The sequence below is a fragment of the Formica exsecta genome, unplaced genomic scaffold (genome assembly GCF_003651465.1).
Source record: "Formica exsecta isolate Colony F162 unplaced genomic scaffold, ASM365146v1 scaffold201, whole genome shotgun sequence".
Lineage (NCBI taxonomy): Eukaryota > Metazoa > Arthropoda > Insecta > Hymenoptera > Formicidae > Formica > Formica exsecta.
The window spans coordinates 1,205,861-1,230,619 of NW_021849308.1; the positions used below are offsets into that span (position 1 = coordinate 1,205,861).

Consider the following 24,759-nt stretch of genomic DNA (forward strand, 5'->3'; position numbering starts at 1 on the left):
GCGTCGTTGCTGATTATGCCGGCCGCGCGTTTTTCGTGTAAAAGCGCAAATTGAAGTTATCGCGGATTTCGAGCGAATCTCGGATATACGGGATGTTTGGAAGGATTTGAAATGCGCAACAGGCAGGAGTATATTCAATTATTTTTTATCCCGAGTTTTGTATATTAAATTCATATTTCAATGTGATGTAGTGAATATTGGAAGCTGTATAATATTCTCTCTCAAAAAATTAATTGTTGTGAATGTTAATGTGAGCTAGACTGACAGCCTAGCAATATAATATACATATATTGTTGCAATAAAATCATATAAAAAATTTACATACTTATATTAATTTTGTTTTATATTGTATATAATAATATATAATTTAATTCTCTGAAATGCGATATAAGCTACATGAGTATATTTACTTGATGACGTAAAGATACGGAAAATAAATTTCTATATTAAACAATTTTCTTTTTTTTAAGTATAATATGATCGATATCGCTTGAGATAATGATCTTTATTATCTACCATACGCAAATTATAATTATTATATATTTTGAGTACTTCCAAAAAAAAAAAAAAAAATAATGCACATAATATTCTGTGGCTTCACTATTTCATGTGTAACTAGATATAAAATTAATCGTCGTCTCATTTCGCTAAACAGCAAAATTTACTAACAATAAGATTCGAACCGCTGAAGATGAGCAGTAAAGGTATAAAATAAAATAAATTAAAACACGACTCTAACGAAGACGAGGGATCTCGTGCACATCGTCAAGTTGCGCGAGAGCGAGAATTCCCATGACGCGCGGAAAATTAGAACTGCGCGGACGATGAGATTATACGGCGCGGTAGGTAGGTAGATAGGTATGGCTATTGTTATGTGTGCCGACGAAAATTATACTCTTCAAAATCCATTGTACTAGATTGCCGGCCGCGCCGGTAGATTTTCTACGTCGTCTCTGTCGTCGTTGTCATCTTCGTCTCCGTCCATCTCCCTCCTATATTTTATTTTCTGGACGTTTGTTTTCAATATATGAGGCTAAATCTCAGCATCACATTATCGGGATACATCAACCGAGATGCGATAAAACGTCTGCTTTCGCGAGTTTTATTAAACTTTTTTTAGATTCTGCTATTTCATTCATTAAATAGTGCTAATACATGCATCTATTTCTGTTATATTTTATATTTTTTAGGTGTTTTATAATTCTTATTTTGTAAACTTATTATACTACCTATATTGTATTATATAAATTCAGAAATTTATTTATATAGTTATATAATTTATTAATAAATAATAAATTATAAATTATCTCTCTCTCTCTCTCTTGTATAATTGATTATAACTATATAAATAAGTTTCTATAAACTATCATATAGTATTATATAAAGAAAACCTAAAATTTTTACAAAAACATATTCTCCTTTCTTTTTTTGCTCCAAAATTAAAAGATATATTAAAATCCAACGTTCCTTTTTCTTGATCTTCACATATTTCTTAATTTTTCATTTTATTGATTACGTTCGTAAGCAATTAATCTTTTCAAAAATAAACACCAATAACCACGGAAAACGAAACAGTATATAAATTATTGCGCTAAGACAAGCGCTTATTTTGAACGTTTCGACTGATTTAACGTCGCGTTTTTATTTAGCGCCATTGGAAGATAATACATATATGTGCATGTAAATGAGAGCGATATAAAAATCGAGAAAGCAAAGTCATTCAGATAGCGTCGAACATAAATATCTTCACGCGAGTATCTGGAACAGAGATAAGGAAACCGCGGTGTGTGCCTAGAATCGGGATATATAATTTCCGTTAAAACAATTGAATGACTCTCCAAGCTATTCGATTCGATATTAACAACTTCGCAGCAAAAAGCCGCATAAATATCGATTTCATGACGAGCTTGCAATATGTCAGCCCGGTTATCACAAATTTCTTTTTTTTTTCACTTTTTCATTCAGTTAAAGAATTTTATCAGGTTTTACAGATATAAGAACAGTAATTATTTTTAGCCTGAAAGTGAAGATTAACCTCGCAATTATTCTGCAAGTATTCGAAAACAGTTTATAATCTTTCTTTATAATTCGCTCTTCCAATTTTTCACTTAACTTGCTAAAATATCATTGAAATTCATATTAAACGCGAATAATTAAATATAAATATAATGTATATATTTATATGTTTATATTTTTTTAAGTGCGATAGACTTGACTATAACTTATACTGATTATACAATTTCTGATATCGAAAGATGTAATTTGTTTTCAGTAATTAACACATCAATATCAGTTGACATCAGCTGACGTGTATAGGCAATTTTGAAATTCTTTTCTCGTATTGTTTGAATAACATTTTTTAATTTCCTATTTTATAAACGAGAAAAAAATAAATATAAATAAAAGATAAATTCACTGATATTCGATTCATTTATAAATAATTGTATATGTATATCTTCTCAAATTTCTTCAGCAATATTATTTCATCCGCGTTGAATTTAATCGCGGAATTGTGATTTACAAAAAAGAGAAAGAGAAAGAATCGCCGACGCGACAGAAGAAAATTACGGCGATATCGATCGAAAATCAGCGATGAGTATATGCAATTATTGAAGGAGAGAGAAAGAGAGATGGACGAAGAGGTTGGAAGCGATTCCCGCCCGGGACACAAAGGAAGCGAGGAGAAGACAGAGGGAACACCCGAGAGATAAAGAGAGAGAGAGAGAGAGAGAGAGAAAGAGAGACGAGGGGCAAAACGGCGAACCCCTTCGTGACCGTAATCGGCCAGTCGGGAGGAGGCCGCTCAGCCACACGGAAATCCACTTGAAAAGTAGCCATTACCTTAATTATTGGTCTTTCTAAGAGAGGCCATGGGGCGGCGGGGCTCTGCGTATTCAGTATCAATCGTCGACGGAATCCCGAGGATCCCTCGGGATTTCTTCGCGATGTTCTCGTCGACACGGAATTGAAAAAGGAAACATAATTTTGATTTGCATTATTTCTTTATGCAAATCAATCTTGTCTATTTTTACTAAGCTGCGCGAAAAGAAAAATAATAATAATTCTGTACAAAACTATTTTAACGTTTCTGGATTAAACACAGAAGGTTTTATCATACATGTGTAGTTATACTTTGTATATATACTTCATATATATCTCGAAAAAAAACAAATAAAAGCTGACTCTCCGATTATCAATTAAAAATATATCGATAGTTGCAAAATATGTCTCAATCAAAAGGAATAAAGAGACTGAGCCCAATTAAATTGGTGAAAATGAAGGCGAGAAATAAATCGTAGCGGGAGCTGAGTAGTTTCCCTTTTGATGAAGAGAGCGGGGAAAAGGAAGTGATTAAAGTCAGGAATTCGAATTAATTGGCAACGGACGGACACTTCGGAGAGAAGGGGGAACGAGGGGAAATCGGTGAGTCGAGAGTAGATCGACCTTTAATAACCGCGTATCGGCGTTCACGAGGCCGGTTCTTCAAGACTCTCCAAAAGGACCAACGAAAAAGCCTCGATCGAGCGAGGCATCGCTCACTTAAGGAATTAGCGATAATGGCGGTGCAACGCCGCGCAACTTCGTTGCACGCTATTTCATAATGCAACGCTATCGAAAACAGGGAGAGTGGAGTGGATCCGCGAGGGTGAGTTAGCGTATCGCTGGTAATTCACGATGCTTTTGCGCGGATCGATCAGCATTCGATGGAGAACTAATTGATCTGAGAGAACATTTTTTTCACTAATGCATCTTCTCATCTCTTCTTAAGTTTGAATCAATAAATTCTGTTCGATCAAAATTTAATTAACTCTAACAGATTTATAAACTTGTACAAATAATCCTCAGATTATTTTTATAAATTTATTTTACGCACGCACGCACGCACGCACGCACGCACGTACTGTTCGTACGCGTATACATACATGGGCGTAATTATGCTTGCGCGATCGTGAAGTTGTTATTTATTTAAGCATGTAAAAGAGCCGTAATCTTTAAGGTATGCATTTTTTTTCAAAATTATCTTTCACGCAGTGTCGATATTTTAATGGTCGACGATTTTGTTAACAAAGGTAGAGCAGAGTTTGTATCACGAAAATATTTTTTCTATATGTTAGATTCTATTAATCAATAATGTGCATGTGTGTAATCTAATATAAATGAACAAGGGGCTTATAAATTCCCAATCATTTAACGATTACGGCTACTATTGTCAAAACTTACGAGATTAATCTATCATTAAAATTAAGATCGAGAGTTCTGGCATATCGTCCTACATGTCTTAATAAATCTTACACTGAAAAAAGATCATGCTAAAAAGAATTTAAAAATTGCTTCAGTTTAAACGTACGTGTTCTTCGCGATCAGGCAAAGTCAGTGTTGATCACGCGAAAATTTTGTTTATTAGGGTGAATGATGATTGCACACGAGGATGTTTGCGGGAAGTCTAATGCGCGTTAAAATGGCGTCCTCTCCTGTGTCTTGAAATACAAGGATGTAACTGCGGATGTAACCGAGAGATTCCCTTATATCGGGCATCGCTATACCTCGCTATATAATACGTATATATGTCATCTCGGTCGCGGTCCTCGAGCTTGATTATCCCGATAGAGATCCGTATCTGGTGGTAATTAGGCGTCTAATTAAGCCGGTTAATTAATCACTAAGCGCGCGTGAGCGAAGATCGGATACGACGGTCTTATGCAAAAATTGTCAAAGATATCTATTAAATGTCATTGTGCGTATAAAATGTGTGTGTATATGTGTGTAAAATTAGAAAAAAGTTAATAACATTTTTCTCTCTCTCTCTCTTTACATACAATGCAGAGAATGAGAAGCCATTTTCATAATCTCGTTTCGATCAAATGTAGAAAATTGAAAGATGTAGAAAGTATTAACAATTATAAATATATTTTCGTGAATGGTACATATATATTAATGTTTATTTTTTTCATCTTAATTATTTCTTCTTAATTGTAAAATATTACAGATTGTTTCCCTGTTTTATTAATTTATGTAAGGCATAATATATATTGACAATTACAAATTACTAGTATCGTATAATCGCATTTCATGCATGTTTAAAATTCGAAATTTAACGTTTATCGTGTTTAAAATTGATCAAATGATTCAGAAACTCACTCGTGCTCAAAGTTGCGAGAAACCTGGCGTCGTTCGCCAGTGTCCGATTAGCGGAAATCGCTCGTTGTGTTTTTATTATCTCTCAGTCTACTGAAAGAACAATTGACAATAAATGCCTTTATCCGTTCGACCTGGCGTCGATCCGGCAAATTCTCTTTTTCGTCGGTGGGCGCATGTCTCAGCATCAATGGACCCCTGTCTTTCTTACGTTTATTGACCACTTGCATTCCTTTTTATAATGGAGGAAGAAAGATTTCTATGCAGGACCATCGCAATTGATTTGCTCAAACGATCGAAAGTATGAATAGAAAATTAATATATCGATTCTTCATATGTATGTTACCAGTTAAAATATTTCGTAAGTTTTTCATTTTGCTTAGCGCTTATTATATGGTTTATGTATTTTTCTTTTTTTACTCATAAAATCGAAAAAAGCATTTCAATATGAGTAATATGTAAGTAAAATTACTGATTGCAAAATTGTATCATTTATATGTTTTAAGTCTAATTCATGTGGAAAATTATTTATGTCACGCAGACAGTGAAAAAAAATGAGGAAGATATATTAAGCGAGTTCGATCTAAGCGCAGGTAATTAGAAAAACGCACGTATTCATTATCGATGCACGTGGGCGACGCCGGCCAATCGGTGCGGTTGCCACGGTTTTATTGGCCAATCAGCATCGATTTATGACGTACAATTCGTGACTCGCAAAAAGACAATTTCGTTACACACTCTAGTGTTTTATCTTATTATACAGAATGTTCCAGGTAATATAGTAATGTCTCTCATTTACAAATGCTCAAATTCTTTCAAACTTTTTAGAAATTTTCTAATATTCAATTTTAATATTTCTATATAACTAATTTTTAAATATTTTAATAAAAAATTAAAATAATTTGTTAAAGATAACTGTTACTTAAAAGAAGTAAAGTAAACTGACAATGAGTAATCATTTTACTTAACAATAGAATAATATTTTTCTGTGTGTAAGTTTTTTGTTATCTACAGCTAAAAAATTTGTTATAGTGTCATTTGTAATAAAGAGAAATTTTCATAATTTCATATTCATCAAAAAGTCTGACTGACAGGACATTTTAAATCTGAAGAAACAGATTAAATCACTATACATGTGATACTAATGTATACATCTTTCATTAAAGTATTTATATATATCTAGAGATTTATTTGATTGCGAAGTAGAGCGAAATGCATAATTAAAAAAAACCTTAAAAAGGTTGAGAAATCGCAATTATCGAGCCGGAAGTGCGCCAGGCGGTGAAAAATCGGCCGCTATCGCACTCGCAATAGTCGAGAATTCCGTCAACGATAAGACGATCTGACAGATGACGTCGGCCTCGTTGCCTGGCGTCGTCGTTATCGCGACGGAAGATTTGATTTCTCGGTCGATTTCTTATTTTGCTTCTTCGTGTTCCGCGTAAACATAACGCCCGCTGCTGCTCGCAACAATTTATCTGTTTTTCATTTCACGATACGAGTCGCGATCGACGCGAAATTTTCCGCTGTCTCTGGCGGAGGCTGCAACTGCCCCCCGATATAAATAATGAAACATGATAAATAAACGTTAAATTAAGTTAATGTATCTAGATTAGATAAAGTGTATATCTCGAAAATATTGTCTGAGAAAATGAAACGCATTGTGAATGAAATTGATAAAATTCATTCAGTGGCTAATTAAATGCATATACTCGAATTATCCTTCTTTTCTGCAAAATATGTACATTATGCATAAATCTTGACAGATATTTATGTCATATGTATGAGTTTGGAAATTATTATGAAATTCAAGAGAGAGAAAAGCGAATGAACCAGGAATCGAGTCCCGGAGGGTCGATCCGGATTTTCATACCGAAGGAGGTCTCTTCTACACACTGGGGACTATTAAATTTATGGCTCTCCCCTCGTCGAAGGGGGAGACGATAACATGCATAATAAGCGCGCCCAGATAACGGGTGACGCATAAGTTACGGCCTCGCGATAAACGAGGCCCTTGCATACCGTGGAAGGTTACCCTCAATGGTCGATGGTCAAAGGGCCACGGAGGTGCACCCAGAAAGTTCTTTTAAAATTTTTATATCGCACTAAGATTAAATAGATCTCAGACGCATTTAAATAAGACGACGTTTCATATTCAGTTTAATTATATTCGTGTTGATATTAATTTAATAGCAATAATTTAATATATATTTAATATAATTGTATAGCAATAATTTAATATAATTTAATATAATTGTATACATATATATACATACATACACATATATATATATGTATATATTTAATCAATATATTTAATTAAAATAAAGGGTAATTATTAACTGCTTATATATGAAAATATTTTTAAAAAATGTTATTTCGTTCAAATCAAATTCAAAATTACGAATCAGTTTCGAATAAAAAAAGATATAATTAATTACATTATATTATCACGCCGATAAGTATTATCCGAATCGATACAATTCAACTTTATATAAATGTGTGCAAAAAATAAAATATATAATAAACTATACGTCTTACTTTAATTGATATCATCTGCTTTCGAGAACAGGAATATTAATAATTACTCGATTTAATGCAATTTATCTTCTCGACGCATATATATCTAAGAAAAACATTCTCTCGCTTAATTTAATATGAATTATCAGCTTTACCCGTTTTTTGCGCGAATCCAACAAAGGACTGCGTCAACGTAATTTCTCATGCCGCATGCGAATGTCGAGATACAATGATCAATTATTATTTATATGTATATTCACAACGACAAAGCAGTATAATACCGATAGATCCGGCAGCTCCGCGATATATTCAAACCGCGGAAGATAACCATTTTTTTTATTTTATTTTTTTTATTTTTATGGCTTTGACTCAGTCTATCAGACTTTGTGCTCGCTAATCGTCGTCGTGATAAAAATAGACGTATTAAGTGTTGCAATATAATGCCAGATTTCTATCGTAAAAGTTGCTTACACACTTAAATTTCGGCGAAAGGGTATATGGCTGTTGTGAAATTAAATATGACGTTCTTATATCACGATGTTTTCATCGAATGCACTCGTGCGGATTTAAAACCAAGTAACTCGATCAAGCGGTAAAACGTTCACATTATCGAAATTCCTACTCATTCAATGTGACGTAAGAACTGAATGTTAGTACTTAAGATCTGTGTAAATAATGATTAGCTATTATTATCTGAGATATGTAACCATGAAAAAATCGTTAACTGTTAAATAATCGCTATCGAATTACTTTAATCAGAGCAATTCTTTTTCTGATTATTTCTTTTTAAGAAGAAATAAATACAAAAAAAAAATATATATATATACTAAAACTAGATGAGAATGTGCCTTTTACATGCTCTTCCTCATTAGAAAATTAATTGTTAAATCTATAAATATATTTGGGAGAAAAAAAAAGATAATTATGGTGTCGTTAATACATCTCCGTATATCTTTTTCCACGCCTAAGGGTTAATGTCTCCATTCGACGCAGCTAACGCGCTCCTCGCGAAAAAAGAGCGAGCAGATTATCGACGGCGACAATACCGAATTAGATATGTATCGGGATGAAATTCATGAGTGTCTCGTCGCACATCTTAATCGCGGAAGCTGAGTATGCACCTCTCTCTTTGTCTCTTTCTCTCTTTTTGGTCGAGGTCGGTGTCTTCACGAAGGCACTACTGCGCTTATCTTCATTCGCTATTGGAAACTATCGGGATAGAGGATAAAGGCGAGTCTGACTCGCCGAGCGATCCTGAAAAACGCGATCTGCTTCCCCCCGCCCTCCCCTTTCCTTCTCCTTCTTCCTTATCTTTCGTAGGTCTTCGTCTTCCGCCACGCGATTTATCTCGGAGCCCGTTTCACCGGTTTCCGTCCGCTCTCTTATCCGCTTAATTTATTTCTCGTATCTCTTGAAATCTTAATAATGACGCGAATCCGACCTCGCGCCAGTGATGGTTCAAAATATGTATGTATAGGGAAAATCAGAGAGCACTTACCTTACGGATTTCTGCGGATGTCTGTCTCCTCAGGCAAATTGGCACGTTCCCGCCGCCATCGTCAACGGGCACATCCGCCTCTTTGGCCGCGCGTCCACCGCGCTACCACGTGTTCCGCAGGATGCTGCTGCAACAGTGTGGACACATCGAGATGATTAGAAACATTTAGGAAAATTGCACATGTGTATATAGATTTTCATAATGTAAAACAGATCATTGAGTAGAGCGAGTGATTTAACATGTCATTGTATATAAAACGATATTTTTTTTCTGTTACAGATGTATATGTGTATATTTTGTATAACGTAAAAGATTGTAATGTATGATATATAGAACTTGGTATTATAATATAACTCACAATCAGTAGTTGACAAATGTCGCAATTACGAGAACCGTGTGGGAGCGATAAGCGAGATCGTATATCGTTTATCTCAAATCTGGTCGTCACCCAGTGGTCACAAGAGATAAATGTCGGCAATGAATCCATCTCTTCGATATTTTTATAGCTCGACATACACGCGCGTATCGAAAATACATTTATCACTGATTATTTGCTTCAGAACCAAGCGTGCCTTTTTTATCTTGACATTTATATATTATTTTAGTTATAAAAGTTTTGTTTGACTTGAAAAATCAACTATTTCGAAGATCTCGTAAAGATTACAGACTTATAATAGAATATTGTATCTCTCCCAAACACGATGCAGCTGCCTTAAATTTCGACAGGTGCAAAATGCAATATGTTAATTAAAAATTTTTTATTCAGATAACTTTCCTTGATAACTTTTCGAAAGAAAAGGTCAGTTGAAACATTATAACAATTTAATTTACAACTAATGTTAATGTTTATTTCCAACTAATGTATCTTGTATACGCGCATTTTGACTGATCTTATATCAGTTATATTATCGATTATTCAATTGTGCGATCATCCTATATAAATACCTTATAAATTCAATTTTTTTTTTTTATTGTTAGAGTAATAATTTGATAATAAGGAATATACATAATTTTAAAAACAAAGACAATATATTTCTCTCTACATGTATATTGTTATCTTGTAGTCAATATATTTTTATGTATAATATATTTCAATGGAAAATCTATTTTTTAATATTTTAAATAAATGTCAATATTATTTTTTAATAGAAAATATCTTGAAACAAAAGGGTGCATAAAAAATTCATGGCAAAAAGTTTATTTAAAAACCAAAGCGTTTATATATAATTCAAACATCCTCTTGCGCGTGTAAATATGCTAATTAAATTTCGTCTGCTTTGTGAATTTTGAGTGTTAAGGAAATCGTAAATTTGCCAAAATACTCGCGTGTCAAAAGTCGCAAGCTGCATTCGAATACTTATCTCTTTTATTCAACTATATCTTAAGCTTGTCCTTATGGCGAATCGTTGAAATCACTTTAAATCCTTCGTTTTATGTCGCTTCTTTGCTCGTACACCTGGTGAAGCTTATTGTTTATCAAGAGTTCAGTTCACGTTAATTATTCTATGTGATTTCGCATACATTTCAATTGCTGATTCAGTGAATTAACATCCAATAAAAAAAGAAATTTGAAAAAAGTAGCATTTTATTTATATTGCAGAATCTGTTGAAGAGATCTTGGTCTATGTAAGAATTGCTTATATCGGGTGCTCGAATGAAACTCGGCAGCAAAAAGCTGAGCAACAGAACGATGCAGAGATTGAATTTGCATACAGTGGCCGCAACTGACTGTCGGGATTTGCCGCTGTAATATTTATGAGATACGACTTCCTCCGATTGTTTGTAAGCAGCTACGTATAAGTAACACCGTCATCGTACGCTTACTGGTTCGTGTAAAAATTATCGCAGAGAATATTGATCTTAAAGCATGATTAAAATCTGATAATTTTAATGACACCTCGTAAATTATTCTGGCCAAAAATGTGACAAAATGAAAATAAGAAATTAGATTTTTCGTATTAAATTGAACATGCAAATTAAAAGAAAGCAATGCATATTACATATCGCAAAAAATACTTAGAATAAAATTATGTAAGATATTATCTTTTCTTTAATTTAGATAGTATAAAAATCTGCAGATTAAAAATTGTAAAATTCCTAATATTTACGTTGCATCTAGAAGGTAAAAATTTTCGCATCAAAGAAAAAATCGATTGTATATTATAATCAATAATTCTGACACATAATATTCGTATTGCTGACAAATAACATGTTGCTAAATGTGACAATTCAAGCGAAGTTAACTAGAACCTGCAAAACGCGTTCGCAAATATTCCATGCACGATTCATTGATTATAGCGCCAGTCGATACCTTTTACCCAAGCCTGTGATCGGATGAATAATTACGTCCTTTATTTAGCGCCCGAGGACACGTTATCCGGTTAATTTATAACTGGAACATAAGATTTAATTTCCATCCTCGATTACCGGCACAGAGTTAATGTGTTTATCAAGGGAATACGCTTGCGGTATAGTCGGGTAAAAAAAAAATCTAGCCAGAATTGCGACATCACCGTTGATTAATGCGCACCGGAAAATTCACGTAAGCATTACGAGCGGTATAATCGAAGCATCGCAATCGGCTTTATTAATAATGCATGCAGAAATATTGGAATCGTACTATTATATGGAAAATTTTTCTTTACGATTCAAGATCGCTTTATTATATTTTTTAATCTTTCTAATGGGTAATTAAATTTTTTATTTTCAACATACTTTGCATCCATATTGCATATTTCTACAACAATGTTTGCTATTAATAGATTCTATTCTATCCTATTCTGTATCTAAAAAAAAAATCAGAAAATCACACTTAATTTTTACTGATAATACTTTAGGTTTTTAAAAGTCTTATTTACATTTGAAATATATACGTATATATATAATAGAAATTTTGTTAAATTCTACTTTATTTCTGGATAAATAAAGCGATATTCGAAATTATGATATTGCTAAAACTATTATTCAAATATGTATATGGTTCTAATATTCAAAAAATATCTCTTTTTTTCATACACATCTGATTGAATTTTTAATTAAATTTTTTTATCTATCTTCCCATTTGGTAAATTTTCCTGAAATATTCTTGTCCTTCATCGGGAAATTCGCTTCGACATTCTCGTTTATATCAAAGTATGCTCTGTTATTTAGGATTAAGGATCGTCGCACTGGTTGGTACAGCGGTGGCTGCGGTATTGCAATTACGCAAGGGCGCGCATAGGCAATGAAATACAAACAATGCTTTCTTAACATAAATACATCGGGCGTCGCAGAGCGACGTGCGCGCAGAAATGCACCTTCACTCGTAAACAATAATAACAATATTTGTGTCCGCGGCACACGTTAAAGATGCACACGTGCGTGCATAGCCATCCCTTTCGCTCGTCTACACGTACGTGTGTCTATGTGAGTATATATGCAGTAACGTTGATGGCACACGGACTCAGATTTGCATCCCTACAATTGCAACATATACGTTATTTGAAAATAAAGCTAGTAGCTAGCAATATTATTATTTAAAAAAAATCGCTTTATTTTCTCGTAACAAAATTATTGTTCCAAAAATAAGACATTGGACATGGCCAATGGATTAAAGGAAATGCGAACGGGTAATCCAAGCGCGGGCGCCACTGGTGTCATTTACAGCACTGCGTATGTGTGCGCGACACGCACACAGCGACGCGAACACGCACACAGCGCGACGAGCCGCATTCCACGAGTGGAACAACCGGTACACCACGATCCAGTGGCTCTCATCCAGCTCGACGGGCGGTGTCGTCTCTCGATAGGAGGAACGTTATGCAATGGACGAAGAAGTCAGTGGCCCGGCAAATTCGCGGAAGATGAGATGGCCCTTCCGGGTCTACCCCGTTCTTATTTTTCTCTTCCCTTTTTCTCGCATCCGTTCCTCTCCGATACGTTCACGCGCGCAGTTGAAATCGAAAGTCGCGCGCGATCACGAAAAAGGCCAAGCGGATCCCTTCAATTTTGCAGGCGGGCTTTTCTCCGAGGATGTTCTCGACAACAATGTTGGGATACGGTGATCCATTCTTAATTGTATGTCGCTGAATCAGGAGCTTTTAAGTGAACGTATTACATGATCGAGTTTTTGCTCAGATGTATCATGAGAAGAATAATATTATGGATACAATTCAATATAATCATATAAAGTGCAATGAGTGCTTGACTGTGCAACAGTCGCAATGTTTGAAGAAGAAGATGACTAGCATATAAATCCAGCAAACATGCATCTCGTGAAAATGATGAGTGAGTAAATGAAAGTGAGTATTGGGAGTTTATATATAGAGAGTGTATATGTCTTAACAATAAAAAAATATAATAAATTACATACTTTGTTTTTTATTTTTTATATGTTCACATTTCTTTTTTACTTGATTTTACACGTCTACGAATGTAAATAGAAAGAGATAAAGAAATAAAATAATAATAAAGTGTTCGACTTGAAATTTACTTTGAATAAAGCTAAACTATGAACGCTCGAACTGTCAAATTGACATTGAAAACATCCACTCGATAATTTTATTATTGAAAATGGCAAAAGTATTCGATAAATCAATATTGTTTATCGAAAAATTTAGCACATTGAAAGTCAGTTTAACTTCTCAAAGATAGAGAAACTCTAGGATGAAAACGCGGTTTTTTTAGCGAATAAACTGCCAGCGAAAGCTTTAATCGATCCTGAAACTTGCTTACACCAATATGACAATTATAACAGAGAATAAAAATTAAAATAAAATAAAAATTTGTCCAATAGGTACTCTAGGAATTAAGGTTCGCAATGGGACAATAAAATCACGAGCCGAGACAATTAAATTTATAGGCAATTTTATCTCGACGATAATGTAACGGTATCCGCTGTCGAGAGGATAGACGACGAGAATGAGGCAGCCGTGCATTATGGCAAAACGTAGAATGCGCCTGTCGTTTCTTTCAATATGGGATATATTCCGCGAATGCACGTGTCTACTACGTGTTTATCTTTCGAATGTTACCCGTTCGCGGAACTCGTTTATACATCTCGTTGCACGAGATATCTGTTGTATAAAATCTCGGAAATCTAGGAAATAATGTAGTCAATAATCAATGATTTAGAGCATTAATATTTTTTTAAATCGAACAATTTATTTCACTATTCCTTTTCTCATGAATTTAATTGTGATTTTATTAGACATTGGTTTTACGAAAATATTATATGATGACATTTTGTATATCTTTTCTCTTTTAAAGAGTATAGTAAAATATGATAATAAGATATGAAATTATACTTTACGAATGATCAATGTTACATGTATCAATCGAATGTAAAATAATACTCTTATTATTACTATTATTTTTTTTATAAATAATTATTAGAACTTATAAATATCGCATTAGACCCGTAAACAGTCGGTATTACACAACTCGATTGAATATCATCGGCGTGAAAGTATTTTTCGATACACTCAAAGAGTTTTTATTACGGTGTTAAATCCATAACGCTCTTTTTCTCGTTCGCCGATCAATGCTGCGTGAAATCGAAATAGAGATCGCTGCAATATCGAACATCTCGATATCGCGATTTGCGGTTAGAACCAAAACGCTCAACATAAAACATAGATGAAAATGAAATTACCTGGGAAAGCCAGACGGAAATGTGAGAACTGGTTAGACATGTTTAAGCAATTCTTCTGCATTACGAGCAAAACAAAAATCGAAAAGAGAGAGAGAGAGAGAGAGAGAGGGACTCATCGCTTTTAAAATATTTAGTTGAGAGAGTAACGTTTACATTAATTTATATATAATACTAGAATAAGTGAAGTTTTTTTGTCTTCTTTAATGTCTTTGCTAAAAATTTTTAATTGTATCCTGAACTAAAACCATTCATTTTAAATAATTATTGATATATAATAAGTATTAAAGTAAATATTAAATATTAAAAATACGATATATAAACTAATATAATTAATAATATCAAAGGATTAATACTTGCTTTAATTTGGCATGCGACTAGTAATATTTATCCCTTGCAAATAGAGAGGTCTATGTCGTATAACAAAAAAAATGTGCAACATCTATTGCATGGGATTCTATCGGATATAACCCTTTTGGTTGATTTACAGCCGGCGACGAGCGCGCGTTAAAATTATCGTCCGAAACTCCGGCAAACGTCGAGGTCCCGCCCTAATTTCCAATTCCATGGGCCTCTCACTCTCTTCGCGGAGAAATTACTTCGGGGACACCCGGTGCATCTAAATTTCTGGCTTGGCCGTGCTTCGGGCTAGGCCTGAACCTGAGTTTCTGATTTATGTGGGCCCCCGGGGGGAGTCCAGTTGCCAGGTCTCTCTCCCAATACACACATATATATACACATCCACATGCATCACTCGCATATATCCCACGAAGCGCACTCGGCTCGTGTATATATATACATACACTCAATGTGTATATATGTACATAATATGGAGTCTACCGGAGCATCCAGTACACGTACCAACGTTTGTGAGATCCCGCGTGGGTGCGGATTTCTATACGCGAATTTTACCCGCGGGATGGATGCACTCGCAATGGCCACTCGTTTGTCCGTCATGAGAAATGAAAACCATTGCCGAGGTATTCGAAATTAACGATCTTCATCGAGCAGTATTTAATATAGCTGGTTAAATCGCGATACAATGGCGGTAGTAATTAATCGTTGAAGTTTTACGTTAAAAGATTTGTACGTTATGTGTCAACACAATCGTAAAAAAAATAAGCTATGTACGAACTGTATAACCGAATGAAAATTAAGATGAACACATTCTAGAAAAAATATATTAAAATGAAATAATTTGTATAAAATTAACAAAGTATTCTCCATAATATTTTGTTAGCATTTTTTTATATTAAGGATAATTTAATCAAACTTTTTCATTTTTTGTGTTTTAATATAATAAATTCTTTTGCAATAGCAAATAATTATATCGATGCAAAAAATATACTGCTATTAATTAAATATTAAAATCAAAAGCTTAAATTAGATGTAGTACGATATAAACCAATACAAGATATCAAATATTATAGATATTAATACATATATTGTTCAAATTAAATTGATTATCGCATAAAAATAGAAAGTTTTATATAGATATATATAATATCGAAAAATAAACGATCTTATCCATCTCGTTTTAAAGATAGCGTATACACATATAAACACATAATGCACATGTTGCAGTATCACAAAGTGTAAGACATGATTACACTTATGCCTCTTCACGCGGCAAATTGCAACGTGAAATTATAGGTACGCGAAGTTTATACAATAAAGATTAATGCATACGATACGAACTCTTGCGGTAACTCCCGAGCGAGCCTTGCACACTTAAGATAGGATAGTTTAAACGCGATTTACTATAATATATACAGGATGCACTTACAATTTGTGTATCGCGCAGGTGTCTATCGTAGCCCCCAAAAAGTAGCTTAAACGGCGAAATTCACAGGCCAGTGAATAATTAAAGTTGCAATTGCGTTCTACGTCCTACTTTACCTATGTACCTAATTTGCGTATGCTAGAAACAAGGCCATTCGAGACATCTAAGTTTCCAGTCAAATGTTCGAATGTGTACACGCGGTCACACAGTAAGCGTTTCCAATAGTAAATATTCAATTAAAAATACATCCATCATGCATATATATATATAATTATATATACTATATTCAGAAGCGATTATTTACAAATGCTTATATGTTGAAAATAATATAATTTATCATTAATGGAATTTATGGCTTATAAAATATATATCTCTCTCTTTTTCAAAATCACGTAACATATGAGATAATGCAATTAAACTTGGCACTATTCCGTAATTTTATCCTATTTACATTGTTCAACTCTGCATCACACGAATCACGTGACTTTCACCAATATACACCGACATACAGCACATCCAGGTGCTATATATTTTTTAACCTTGATCTGCATTCCGCGTGGATTCTCTGTCTGCGCGCGCGCATCGCGTCAATGTAACAATTTCCACGTGGCACGCACACACGTGCGTACTCTGGCAGTTCACGGAGCCGTGTTAGCGAGCCTTGTATCTATGAGAGTAAATGAAACCGCCGCATTCTATCTCGTACCAAAGGCATTTAATCGGAATGATAGCTACATAGCTTTGCACCACATCTTGAAGTTATTTTATTTATTTGCTTTATAGTACGCTCCAATATATGTTTACAAATCATAAATTACGAAGAAAAAAGGACCATGATTGTCATTTTTATAATATATTGTATAGTCAAGTTAGAAAAATTTTTGACGTCATTAGAAAAAAATATATAAGTAGGAGTTTCGATAATTTGAAAGCGCAAAATAATTAATCAAAGTAAAATTAAATAAATTAAAATTAAATTAACGAAATATTTGCACAATCTAAAGACATAACAAATTCAAGTAAACACAGTTACTTACTAAGAAAAACAATGTCTCATTAAACAAATTTTTCAAACGGATAAAACCCTTCGATAAGTATGATCGCAATTGAAATATATCAAGTTTCGTTTCTTCTACGGAAAAATTTTAGTAATCAACATCGGGATATATAGTGTGGCAATTTGTTCTGGCTAATAAAATCTAGTGCTGTACGGTCGTATAGTTTATACATATTCACTATTCACTACACTGAGATTTCGCTAAAGGATACGTTTATGCGCGGATACATAGTCGTTTGTTTTGCATGCTCTACGTTACATACATGGGAGAGAAGCTCTTTTGTGCCTTCTGGATATATAAGTTTCTCTCTATCTCTCTCTCTGCGCCTCGATTCCCCGTAACCAACCGGATTAACCTAGTCTGAAGTAGAATCCCTTGATATGCCAAATACGGGACGTGGAAACCGTTACACAAGATTCCGTGCATTGCGCTTAAAATTCCGAATATTCAGTTGCGAATAACGTAAATTGCTTGCGATAGCCGATGGTTCGAAAATTTCTAATGATCTTCTCGAGAGTATAGAGATCTCGCGTGATTAAGCGGCATTTATCGCGGCACAAAGCTGGAAGAAAACTAAGGATCTCGAAAGAAATAAGTCGAAAAATAAAAGACACAAGATGTCTTAATATTGGTAGAAAATAGCTATTCATGATAAAATTTGAAGTCAAAAATAACCCACCACGATGTCGAAACAATTTTTTAACAAGTCTCATATAATAAAAAATTTTTAAATAAAATTTCAATCATTTAACTCTCATATAATTTGGTAAAATATACCAACTATATATTTTTTACAGACACGCGACTATTAGAAGTTTAAAAACTGTTGAAGCTATTTAAATTTTATGGTGCATCGACGGCGGAAAATTTTCAAAAGGCAAAAGGACGAATTCTCTTGCGGCATCAGTGAATCATCATATTTACAACGTACAAAAGGACACGCATGCACGCTGTACTTACTTCGTCAAATTCATCGAAATATCATCGTTTTTATCTTCGATCACGACACGTTAATCGATCTTCGTGAGCAAGCAAGTAGAGAGAAACACGAGTCTCTACCCGCAATCGTAATGTTATCGAAAGCCTTTATCTAAGAACCTGTCAATTGCCGCAAAGTAGCATGTACACGCGAGCGTATTCGAATTGCGACATGCGCATAAAGAGCCAATCATTAGAAACAATTAAAGGATGGAGATTCGCCTTCAACCGTTTCAGACAGACAATCGCGAAAAATTGTAGAGTATTTATTTGCATTCTAAATAATAAAATGCCAGATAAATCCAATTCTCTTTCTTTTATGAAAAAAAGGAGTGTCAAAAACTGATTCCATTAATTGAAAAATATATACAATAAAACAAGGCAATAAATATGAAAGAGAACAAAATTCATTTTCCAACAAATTATTAAAAAGATTTCTAATGTGAGTAACATGAGATTTGGAGATGCTTGTTAATTTATGCTAAAAAGATTGATAGATAAATTTATCAAAACGAAATCCTTGTGTTTCCTTTATGCTTGTCTCCTTTTTTATAATTCCGTGAAATTTATCGTATTGTCTTAATTTAAAAATTAATTCCCCATATCTTCTTCATGTTTTACGACATTTTCGTTTCCTGTCAGATTCGTAGATGCGAGGTAATGTCTAGAGTCAGAATTGCTTGCGATTACTCGGCGCGGTAGCTTATCCCATTGCGCTTCCGAGTACATCCAATACCTCGAGAGAGAGACGTCCGCTCGCACGCCGATCAAAGTGATCGGGGTCTGTGAAATATACGGCAATTCACGATGCCGGCGCAATAGACAAGGAGGAAGTGACGGAGCTTCTCATATCAAATTGAAACGTTACGGAAAACGATGGCGTACCGTTGAGAGAGAAGCTGAGGGTCTGCTATTGCAGGTGAACTAGCGAGAGAGGTTAACACCCTCTCTTTAATAGCGTCTTAACTCAGTTTAAGCCCGACTGACTTAAGAGAATTCAAAGCGCCGGGGGAGAGAGAAAAAGAGAGAAAGAGAGAGCTCGTCCTCTCGTTGATGCAAGAGACCCCCTGATCGAGGGCGTTCCACGTGGTTTAATCCTCTTTCGCTTTCGCGTGTATGTCTGCAGTTCATTGGAATTCCGATTTGGAAAAATGCACGAGAGAGAAATGGAAGAAAACGCTCGGTCGTGATTTTATAATAGTTTGTGTTTTGCCCATATTAAAATATAATAATATTAACATTGTAAGAAATCGAAAACCAGTGTATCACGAATTTGAATCTGTTTGAGAAGAACTTGATTTCAGTTTCTTCCATATATTAAAATTGTTATGACACATTTCTCTCTCTTTTTCTCTCCAAGGTAATTAATATCTTAATATAATGCTTCTTAATTATTAATAATAATAAATAATTATTTTTAATAATTATTTTATTATTTAACTTTTTTTTTCATTTTTAAGTATTCTCGAGATGCGCTTCGATAAGTCACGACGAGACGCGATAAAAGCGAAATATTGCTAAAAACGAATTCATTCATTTATAAAGCTTTATAAATGACGAGAGAGAGAGAGAGAGAGAGAGTTTCTCGTCTCACTCGATTTGTTAGATTTTCAATTCGTGAGATTTCAATTCCGCGAATCGTAAAAATTTTAATTTCTCTTTGACTGTAGATTTCATGAGACTTTCTTTCCTACTTCTCAGATGTCTAACAAATGTTTCGGTGTACTTCTTACAGTAATATCGCAAATTTAAATTAAAATATGTGCATGCATGTAAGAGATTATATCGCGTCCAAATGGCAAGAAAGTTGATAATTTTTTAGGATGCTGATGAGAATACTGTACGACAGTGAAAAAATTCGTTATTGCTCGGTGAAACTTATCCTTCCAGCACTTCATGTTGACCCGGTTTAGATAAAATTTGAAAATTCGCATCTCTCTCGCTCGCGAACGTCTGTCTTCCATTAAGAAACGTCAGGCAGGAATAGTCCAAAGTCGTGGGAAACTCTCCAAGCGAGCATCGAGTATGGGAATAGGAGGTATTGGTTATAATTCTATACTACGGTTCGGTTAAGTACCCTTCCGATTAAAGTCGGCGGCCACGTGAAAGTATACAGTTATGTCTGCAGAGGCGTCCATATGTATGCTATAAATTTATGCCGGTAAGAGAGAGAACATTGTCGTAATTGAAAAAGTTAAGTCGCCTAGAAATTTAAATGACATATTTCTACAATATATCGACTCGAAAAATCAATGTAAGTATATCAAAAAAAAAAAAATAAATAAATAAAATAAACGCGAAAGTAGTTATGTATCATAGAGATTCCATGAAAAATCTAATTCTGTGGATATCGAAAGAATTATAAAAAAAATTAAAATTTATTTGAAACATAAATATCTGCAGTGTATCATTTGTGTGTAATAATTATTATGGCGACTGTTAAACGTATCGTTTGAACGATGATGAAGATAATTTTCTCCACGTTAGAGCTATTTTCGTCACTTTTCACGAATATCGATGCACTTTAACCACGATTGCCACCGTAATTTTCGCGATGCACCTGTAATTTTCGCGAGACGTACCTCGTTCATTGTAGAAACAGCTTTGCGAGCGTTTCATCGAAACGTTCCACAAGGAGGTATCAGGATAATGACGTTCCCGGAACATCTCGAATCCTTGCATCGTCCAGCAGCGGCGTGATTTACACCCATGCGAGTGTGTAACGGCGGTTCTCGGGTGGATTTGAATTACAATTACCGGTCCGTTTCGGGCGAGATAAAGCGGCGCGTTTGCACGTAACACATCATCGAGAATGGACGCGTCAGACAATGATAGAGGTCTATCGGGCGCGCGGCGTTCTTTCGCTATTTTCGCGCATCGTATGTTTACCGCTTACAATGTGCAGATTTGTAACGACCACGATAGTTTCTACACGATCGGGAAGATACCTGTCCATTTAACTTTTTTCTAAATGCTACACAAGAGTCTCGTTATGGGAAATTGATGCATAGTGCATATAACTGCATCAGTCCTTTGTACCGTAGAGTGTAAGTGCATTTATGTATCTCGCGCATTTCGGATTAGTTTCTTTAAACGTCAAAAACAGAAATAATAATATATATAAAAAAATTAAAATAAATATAGTATATTTCGATTCAAATTCCGACGTTGAATCTTATCAAAATTCTTAAAAATTAAAAAAGAGAGAAAATAATTGTTTCTTAAAAAAGATATATATAATTAGATTATTTTTTTTAATACTCTCAAAGTTAAATTTTTTCCTTATTTTATTATTTTCATTTAAATAAACATTTAAATTAAAAACATGCCTTTTCGAATTCAATAAAGAAAATTTTTAACGATAAAAAATATTTTCATCTGTCTCTCTTTCACTTTGAGATATAGATGCAACGGAAGTTTCTCGAAAATCGGAGAAAGATAGTCACGATGTTCCTTCTAAGTGTCCGTGGGCAATGCTATTTGAGAGCCGCTGCTCGCATGAGTTTCATTAATCTGACCGCGCCTGGAGCCTCGTCTTGTATCGTGTCTACGTGTGCACCGTCTCGCACGTTTTGCCGCGGACATGTACGCGTGTGTGTACATGCTCTTAAATATATACGACACGGGCGCTGGCTCTGACTTTGCATACACGCGTGTGCGCGCGCGCGCGAGCTAGCAACCCGGTTCATTACCGTCCCGGGTGTACAAGCGCATGCAAGAAGCCCGTGCACGTGGACCGGCTCTACGTACGGACGAATAAAAACATGATCGCGCGCGCAGAGTAGAAGTGAATGCTCGAATAAAAACACGGATGTACAGGGTGATCGGAAAGTAATAGCCGTGACTTGATGAGAGTTCGAAGGATCCCGCGAGCTCGCCGAGGAACCGTTTTATTACCCTCGTGATTCTAAGTTGCAATTTAATCCGACACTCGCGCCTCATCTCGCCGTTGGTTTATAAAAAAATTATAAACGCAGGACGTTTAAAAATTTTTCTCATTGAGAATTATAAAATATTTACATATCACGTTAATCTCGCGAATTTCTATACTATGCTTCTCGATGATTACGCGCGGCAGAAGGTGGATAAATCAGGAAATCGATAATTATCAACTTTCAGGCCGACTAAGCATTCTTAAGGTCCGAACCGGTTTGGCATACGTTTATGAGAACAATCGTAAATCAATTTGAAAGATTGAACTTTTGACAAACGCCTATGGGTGGCCAGCGGGGTTAGGTCAACATTGAATCACGCGGAAAATAATGACAATTTGTAAATGAACGCCGGTTAATGGCTGCGGCGAATATTTTCTTTTTCATATTATACGCACTCTACCTCTCGACGCCTCTTCATCGCGTAATTATCGTCAGAATGTAGCGACAGAGAACGATAAATCAATTTCTTTTTATAATCGCCACTATCCAATTTTCATAAAATTTTGCGAGAACCTATAGGTTCATTAAATAATTCCTGTCAATATAAAAAATTTTCCAATCGGCCCTCCCCCCCTCCTTTTAATCTCCTATAATTAAAAGTTCAATATAACGTTTATCTAATATGCTCCTTTTAGAATTTGAGAATGTTAATTTTAAAGTCGAGAAATAGAAATTGCTATAATTTTGATTTAATTTTCTTAGAAGAAAAAACTTCATTTCAAATTGTTCATATATAATATGAAATAATTATGAATATTTTAATCACGAAAAAAAAATTCATTAAATGGATGTATTATATCGCTTCAATTTTAGCATAATTTCAAGTCAAATTGACATTAAACATAAATTAGCTATTAATCTAAGTTATGTGCGAAAACGAACGAAGCCTACAATCGTCGGATTGCCGATGCTAATCTTTAGAGTGATGAGTATCATTTGTTAACGTCAATCATCGTAATATCCGCGTTTACCGGATCGATGAATAAAACAATAAAGATATTTACCATCATGTGGATATTAGAAGAGAGTTAATTCTGGTCAAGCGTCAGATTAAATTGTACATCGTCAGATATAAATAAATTGTAATTGTTATAAAATAATAAAAAATAATAATAAAACATTAAATGTTTATCTTTACTTCTACGTTTTCTCATTATAATACTTAAACATTTTAACACTCCAGTGTTTTCATTAACGTTAGATACCCAATGTTAAAGATTTCCGACAATCGCATCAAGATTTTATTTTTAGATAAATCATGTATAATTAGTACTCGACTATTTATTATGTTTTTTTTTTTTAAATTCAGCAGTATTTAAAGATAATACAGACACTAAAATAAATAACGCATCTCAGAGTGTTATAGAAAAACGCACGAAATATGGATTTGTAAATAGAATTAAATTTACAACATTGAAGAAGAGATGCAAAGGTTAATAAGCGCATCTCGCGGATCCTGACGTTGTTTCACGTTGATCCATTCTCATAATCTAAGAATTTCTCCGATCAGAAATTCCGATGATCGTGACCGCAATCGTTGCTTTTCTCTCGGAGCGCTTTCTCATAGAAGACGCGACGGAACGAGGGGAGAAATGGAGAACCGCGTAGAGAGATGCACACCCACCGGGGTTCAAGCACCGCTGCCGCCGCGCGGTACCGGCGCGGCGGCGTTACTTGTGTGTCTTTTATTTATAGGATGGTGATGCGCAAAAATGAAAAAAGGCAACGTGGGATTAATCAACGACATTCTTAATATTCGCCGCGGGCGATGACGGAAGTTTTCAGGATTGCTACAACGGCCGCACGGTTTCATGCGGTGCGTGCCGTATCGAAGAAATCTCACAATCTTGTGTGCATCGTCGAGCGAATAAATTTGCCGACGAAATGCGAGATAAGGCGATTTAACTTTATTAATTAAAGAGCATTAACGTTGAGAGTCCCGTTTATCATAATAAATTCTTGTTTCTTTCATACTATCTTTTGCAAGCAGAGGGATAATTTTACTACCCATTAATATATGTAAACACAAAGAGATTATTTCAAGTTAAATTATTCTGGGAAATATATATAAATACGCCCCAATAATCCTAATGAAATAATTTTTTAAATATTTTGAGTCTTTGTCTTTGGAATAAAATCTAGGACAATTTTTTATCATAATATCGAAAATCAAAAATTTATCGAAAAAGAGAGATTTATTATAAATAAATATAACAGAATAG

General features: G+C 34.5%; 1 protein-coding gene across 2 annotated transcripts in view; it reads right to left on the reverse strand.

Annotated features, from left to right (window-relative positions):
* LOC115234622 (protein N-terminal asparagine amidohydrolase) overlaps positions 1-24,759 on the reverse strand; it is a 46,506-nt gene that overhangs the window by 14,238 nt on the left and 7,509 nt on the right. The window contains exon 2 of one of the 2 annotated variants that reach the window (XM_029805822.1): positions 9,155-9,278. The gene's annotated coding sequence lies outside the window, so the exon portion shown is untranslated. Of the gene's footprint in view, positions 1-9,154; positions 9,282-24,759 lie in introns of both variants that reach the window. The other variant, XM_029805821.1, reaches the window with a different exon arrangement.